Raw genomic sequence first — 7,136 nt, 5'->3', positions numbered from 1 at the left:
ACCCCACCCAATATGCTATCTCTTTGACCAGGAAGGGGGGAGGGGGAGTTTGCTTTACATCTAGTTCTGCTTGGGGCTTACTCCTGGCTCTTTGTTCAATCACTATTGTAAAGACTCAGGGGACTGTAAGAGATGCTAGGATTGAATCAGGGTCAGCTACAAGAAAAGGCTATTTAAAAAAGCCTTACCTCCTGTACTGTAACTCCAGCCTTTTTGTGACTATTTTTAAGTGATTTTTCTGCCTATAATTTAAAAGCAGGTAAAGAGAAAATGGAATAAAAGAAAAAAGAAAAGTGGTTCTTATGAGAGAAAAAGCAACACTTAGTAACTGTTCCATTACCAGTACAATAGTTCTCAATACCAAGGAAAGAGACTGAAAACATACAAGTTAGTCTCCTTTAAACTGCTATAAACAAAATCAACAGAAACCTGCCAGGAGTGATTTCTGAGTGAAGAGCCAGGAGTAACCCCAGATCGCTGCCAGGTGTGGCCCCCAAAAAAATTTTGGTCGCAACTGCAAATATAGGCAAAGAGCTACTTACAGTGAAAATTTGTTAGACCAATCAATGCTCCCTTGGGCAAAAATACTACATTTCAGTGACATTCTCTCACTCTTAATAATGCTTAATTTCTGATGCTTCCTTCTTACCACACAGTTTCCATGTTTTTCCCCCATTTAACAATTATTGTTGCTGTTGTCCAGGGTCACAACTGGGCTTACTCCTGGCTGTGAGCTCAGGAGTCACTCTGAACAGTGTTCAGGGGACCATATGTAGTGCCAGATATTTTGAAATAGGTTTGTGGTCTCTAGCAACACTCAAGACAAATGCCTCAGCAACAGTACTTACTGTCTCCAACTCATGACTAGACTTTTTGCAACTAAATTGTTAAGGAATAAGTTAAAATATAAAAACACCTAAGCAAATATTCATAAACGTAATCTCTTGGGAACCAGAGAGATAGCATGGAGGTAAGGCATTAGCCTTGCATGCAGAAGGATGATGGTTCGAATCCCGGCATCCCATATGGTCCCCAACCTGCCAGGAGCGATTTCTGAGCGGAGAGCCAGGAGTAACTTCTGAGCACTGCCAGGTGTGACCCAAAAACCAAATAAATAAACAAACAAATAAACAAACAAATAAATAAATAAATAAAAATAAAAGTAATTTATTTCTGTTTTTGTTTTTGGGCCATACTCGGTGGCACTCAGGTTACTCCTGGCTCTGTGCAGAGAAATCATTGCTAAGTTCAGGGGACCATAGGGGATGCCAGGCTGTGTGCCCTACTCATACCCACTGTGCTATCATTCCAGGCCCTCATAAACTTAATTTCTATAATGAATTAAAATGTGAGGAAGAATAGTTGGCTATTCTTAAGCCAAGTACATATAGCTCAGGGGTAGAGCACATGCATTGAGACTGGGTTAGAGTAAAGGTACTTCACCCTCTCCCAATAATCCCCCCAAAAAACAACATGGAGGGGAGAGCTATCAGAGGTTAAGGTGTTTAGTATGCATGCAGTTTGCCCCTACACCAAATATAGATCCCTGAGCAGGTAATATTCAAATACAAAATAAGGGGGGATGGTTATGCATTAAAAGCTACTTCATGAAGGCTGGGTATGTGACTCAGCAGTTAGTACACAAACCTTGAAAGGCTCAATCCCCAGCACCACTAAGAATTTAGGGGAAAAAAATATACATGATTTCATAAAACAGAAACTAAACAGAAAACTAAGACCTAGGCACACATTTGTGCTGCCAGCCTGTACCACAGGATGCCAAGAAAGTATGTGGCATGCATCTCCCCTCTTGACATATGTACTTTCATCTTTTCTTTGATTTTGGTTTTGGGGCACAATCAGTGGTGCTCAGGGGTTACTCCTGGCTCAGAAAACACTCCTGGCTGGCTCGAGGTCATACAGGATGCTAGAGATCAAACCCGGGTACGCCACACACAAGGCAGATGCCCTACCGGCTATGCTATTGCTCTGACCCCTTTCATTCTTTCAAGCTGTGTTCTGGGGCACTCTCTGCCTTTGGATAAGTCCAAATGCTTTCTTGAGCACTCTACTCTTCCTCCCTCCTTCAAAATTTCCAAAAGCCTGTTTTTGTTTTGTTTTGTTTTCAAAAATTGTTTTAACTTAAAAAAAATACAACTAGGACCTATATTAAATTGTTTTTAAAATTAAGTATTGGGGTCGGAAAAAATAAAATTAAATTAAATGGGGCCAGAGATAGCATGGAGGTAGGGCATTTGCCTTGAATGCAGAAGGACGGTGGTTCAAATCCCAGCATCCCATATGGTCCCCAGAGCCTGCCAGGAGCGATTTCTGAGGATAGAACCAGGAGTAACTCCTGAGTGCTGCCGGGTGTAACCCTTAATTAATTAATTAACTAATTAATTAAAATGTTGGACCAGAGTGATATAACACAGCAGGTAGGGCATTTGCCTTCCACACAGAGAACCCAGGTTCAATCTCAGGCATTCCAGATGGTCCCCTGAGCCTGCCAAGAGTGATTTCTAAGTGCAGAGCCAGTAGTAACACCCCTGAGCGCCACCGGGTGTGACTCAAAAACCAAGAAATTAAAGTGTTGGGGCCGGAGAGATAGCATGAAGGTAAGGCGTTTGCCTTTCATGCAGGTCATTGGTTCGAATCCTGGCATCCCATATGGTCCCCCGAGCCTGCCAGGAGCGATTTCGGAGCGTAAAGCCAGGAGTAAGCCCTGAGTGCTGCCAGGTGTGACCCAAAAAAAAAAAAAAAATTTAAAGTTTTAAACAAACCTAATTATAAACTGCACCACCTAAGCACACATATTGAGCTCTATGTTCCCACACATCTATGAATCCACAAAAACTAAGGTGAATACTGACCATATAAACTTATTTTAAAAAACTAAGTTCTTAAAATATGGATTATCTGGAAATGGGTATTATAACTCAAAAATATAGGCTTCATTCCCATGGATATGTATTGAGGCCTTTGGATTGATCCCAGAAGCCACCCACTCATTCCGATTTTAAAATTTTAGTTCAGAAAAATTACTCAAGGGGCCAGAGAGATAGCACAGCGGTAGGGCGTTTGCCTTGCAAGCAACCTACGAATCCCGGAACCCCATATGGCCCCCAGTGCCTGCCAGGAGATATTTCTGTGCAGAGCCAGGAGTAATCCCTGAGCACCGCCGGGTGTGCCCCCCCCCCAAAAAAAAAAAAAACGAAAGAAAAGAAATATAAGTAAAAACACAAAATGCATGCTTTGCATGCAGGAGTTTCACATTAAGAACCAAGGGGCCCAGAGTGGTGGCACAGAGGTAAGGTATTTGCCTTGCATAGGGCTGACCTAGGATGGACCGCAGTTCCATCCCCCAGTGTCCCGTATGGTCCCCCAAGCCCCCAAGCCAGGACTTCTGAGCCCATAGCTGGGCGTCACTGCATGTGGCCCCAAAACAAAACAAGGCACCAAGAGAAATCTAAGGCAAAAGCTGGGTGTTCCCCGAGGACCAACAAGTGAGGCCCCAAACCTCACAGCCAAAAAAATCATATTTGTGCAAAAATATCCTTTTGTTTGTTTGTTTCTGAGCCATACCCAGTGGCACCCGGAGGTTACTCCGGGCTCTGCTCTCAGAAATCACTCCTGGCAGCTAAGGGGACCATTTGGGATGCTGGGAATCAAACCTGAGTCTACCAAGCGCAAGGCAAACACCCTAACTGCTGTGCTATTGTTCAAGCCCCAGTGCAGAATATTCTTAAATCTCTCATCATTCCACATTTGTTTGTCCAATAATTACTGATAGCTGTTTTCAGACAGTCCAGGAAAAAATTTAAGTCAAGCTACAGTATTACAAGAACCTGTCTCCAAGAACAGGGTAAATTTGACACTCTTTCACAGTTTACACATGAACATTTGCTTTGCTTACCACACAGTACTTACAAATTCCAATAGGACTGCACAGGAAGGTGTTGCGTTTTTCTCTGTAATCTTTATGTTTTCCAGTTTGTTTTTTTATTTTGTATCCTCTGAAATAATATCCAAGTTCTTTAAAGATACTTAACCTACGACTATTTGACATAGAGTTACTACTTCAAGTCAGCTACCCATACTTCTGTTTTAAAGTTTTCATATGGCTATCTTCAGAATAAGCCAAGTTCCTTGGATTTAAGATTCTATAGTCTTCTTGAATTATTCCATGTATTTGTCACAGTTGTACTTATCCACTCCAGATGAAATATCCAAGTTATGAGCCCAAAAGCAAAAACAAAAAGAAACTTCACATCTGAAGGGCATTCCTAAACATTCAGCATCTACAGACACATAGCTATCTCAATACTACCATGCTGCTGGGAAATGGCAACATCTTAAATCCCACTTAAATAAAAGATAGAAGGAGAAAGATTGTGTTTTTCAATGTCTTCATTTAGAAACTCTGTCCCATTGTGATCTGAAAAGGGTTGAGGTAAACAATTCCTAAAATTTTTAATAAAAGTAAAAATAAACTGCCATGGGACGTCAGAAATATTTAAACAGTAATTTGAAACTGTCGGAACTATTCAGTACACAAATCAAACATATCTTACAGTTCTGGCTGAAGAACACCAACAGAGAGGGTGGGGGAGGCAAAAATACCACCAGCTGCAATACTTGAGTATGTTATAGAATCCGTCTGAACCGAAATAGTGAAGCGGTGTCCGTCACTCTTTTTAAGCGGCTTGTAGAAACATTCACTACTATCAGAACACTTCCGAGACGATTCCTGCCGATCTTAAACTTCTGGGGCAAAATTATCCAAAAACATTGTAATTCCAAAATGGCCACTTGAAATATCCGGGGCCTTTCACACAAAACCTAGAAGAAAATCTTCATATCTGAGTAATTCGATCACCTGCAAAAGTTATCAGACAAACTGAAATTACACACTCGCGTTTCCATTTCGAGGTAAAAGTTAATCCCGTCCTAACCGACTGCCCACGGGAGGGAAGAAGAATCACTTCCACAGACTCGACCGGGCTCCGGGAAATGTCAGGAGGACCCCAAAGAGGCTGCAAGTGAGCCAAGAATCCGAAAGCGGGGGAGGCGCGGGCGGGGAGGCCGGCCCGGGCAGGAAGCGGCGGCGAGGATCGCACGCGGGGCGGGGGCGGGGGCACCTCGGACCCCGAGGCGGGACTCAACGGGGTCGGCTTCCCTCCCCCCGAGGAGCGCGCGTGTGGCGGGGCTCCTTCCCTGAACGGGCCGGAGCGTTCGGAGGGCCCCGAAAGCCGCGTCCAGAGCGGCCGTGCGCGCCTCGGCCCGGCCGGGCGTCCCCGTCCCCGTCCCAGGCGGCCGGCGAAGCCGGGCAGAGCATCGCTCGGAGCCGCCAGCGCGGGGCGCGGAGAAGCCGGCTGCGGCTCCAGGCGCGAGCCCGAGGGGGCGGGGGACGCCGAGCCCCGCGGCCACCGCGTTCCGAGCGGCTCGCGCCCCGCACGCGCGCCCGCCCGCCGGCTCCCAGCGACGCGGCGCCGCTCGCCTCCGTCTCCGTCTCCGTCCACGGGCCCGGGCGGGGCGAGCCCGGGGGCCGCGAAGGCCGCGCCACGGGTCGGCGTCGGCCGCGGGCGAGAGGAGCGGGAGGCAGGCAGGCGAGGCGGGGCGCGGCGCGGCGCCCGGGGCGTCGAGCCCGAGCCCGAGCCCGAGCCCGTCCGCAGCCGCGCAGCCCCGGCCCGCAACCGCCGCCTCCGCCACAAGGCCGAGCCCGCCGCGGGCCAGACGGGCCTCCGGCGCCGCGCAGCCCTCGCCCGCTCCAGGGCCCGCTCCCCGCCCCACCGCGTCCGCGGGCAGCTCGCCTCGCCTCGCCTCCCTCGCCTCGCCTCTCGCCCGCCCGCCCGCCGCGCACCTCGCGCCGCCAACGCCGCTCCCGACCCGACCCGGCCCGACCCTCCGGCCCCGGCGCCCTACCCGGCCCCGCGGCCTCCGCAGGCGCCGGCGCCGAGCCCCGGGGACGGCGTTACCTTCGGCCGCACCAGAGGGGCTCCGGGCCTGGGGTGCCGCCGCGCTCGATCCCGGGAGGAGGTTTTCGGTACTTTGAATAATCCCCTTTTGCCGCTTTTCCCTCCCCCACCGCCAGTCTCGGTCCCAAAATGGCGCCGACCCGATCCGCAATGTTCTGGGCCAAGTCTCGCGAGAGCGTCGGAGCGGCGAGGCGGGGAAGCGGATGGGCGGGGGAGAGGCGGGGCGAAGAGGAGGAGGAGGGACGCCAAGGGTGCGGAGGACGCCGACGCGGAGCCCACGGGCGGAGCCAGCCGAGGAGCGCCCTCCCCGGCGACCCTCCGGCCCACGCCATCGCTCACGCCCGGCCCAAGGAGCCCCGCCCCCTACCGCGGGCGCCGACGGGGAGGAGCCGGGAGGGGAGCGGAAGAGGGCGTGCCGCGCCGGGGGCGGGGCTTCGACGAGGCCCCCGAGGCAGGGGCTCGCGGGGGGCGGCGGCCACGCGCCATGACGTCAGCAGCAGCTGGCGCCGGGGATTACCCCCTGCTGCTGACGCGCCGACGCTCCACTAGCGGGAACGTTCGTTGGAGGGGGAATTCCCCGCCGCTCCCCGAGAGCCCCACCTCCCGTCCCCTCCCCCCTTGCCGGGGATGGGCCTGGGATGGGGATGGGGATGGGGGAGGCCGCCCTGAGGGAAAACGGGGAGCGCGGCGCCGGGCCCCGAATGGCGCGAGCCGCGGCGTTTCCGAAGCCTCGTAACTGTAACTGATCCTCGGAGGAGCCGCACGCCGCGCGCGCCCCACTCGGCGGGTCCGGCGGGAGGCGGATCACGGTTGTGCGCAGGCGGGCGGGCCAGCGCCGGGCTAACGGGCACCCCGAAGCTGCAGCTCGCTCCTCGTATGCAGATCGAGTGTCGGTCGGCGGGGAAAGCCGAGGCGCCCGTCTCTCTGTCTCGGCCGACGCGCCACCTGCTCCTTGTTGCGACTGGGTTCCATCTACGCCAGCTGAGCGCTGCCTCCGCGGAGACTCAGCCCGGACCAGTTAGGACGACTGTTTCTTTTAAAGAAGCCGATGACTGTCACCGTTTTCCAAACTGGGCTCTCTTTTGGCCAGGTATTTTTGGCTCACCGAGAAACCTGTAAGAATTAGTCTAGGAGGAAGGAAATGACCTACGCTGGGTG

General features: G+C 51.8%; 1 long non-coding RNA gene across 1 annotated transcript; it reads right to left on the bottom strand.

Moving 5' to 3' along the window:
- Positions 1-4,428: 4,428 nt before the first annotated feature.
- LOC126000966 (uncharacterized) lies at positions 4,429-6,121 on the bottom strand. Its single transcript, XR_007492864.1, has 2 exons — positions 5,979-6,121; positions 4,429-4,879 (listed from the first exon to the last, which is right to left on the bottom strand). It is a non-coding gene; the product is annotated as an uncharacterized LOC126000966 (long non-coding RNA).
- Positions 6,122-7,136: the final 1,015 nt, after the last annotated feature.

The sequence above is a fragment of the Suncus etruscus genome, chromosome 2, assembly GCF_024139225.1.
Source record: "Suncus etruscus isolate mSunEtr1 chromosome 2, mSunEtr1.pri.cur, whole genome shotgun sequence".
Taxonomy (NCBI): Eukaryota; Metazoa; Chordata; class Mammalia; order Eulipotyphla; family Soricidae; genus Suncus; species Suncus etruscus.
This window is presented reverse-complemented; position numbering and strand designations above follow the sequence as displayed.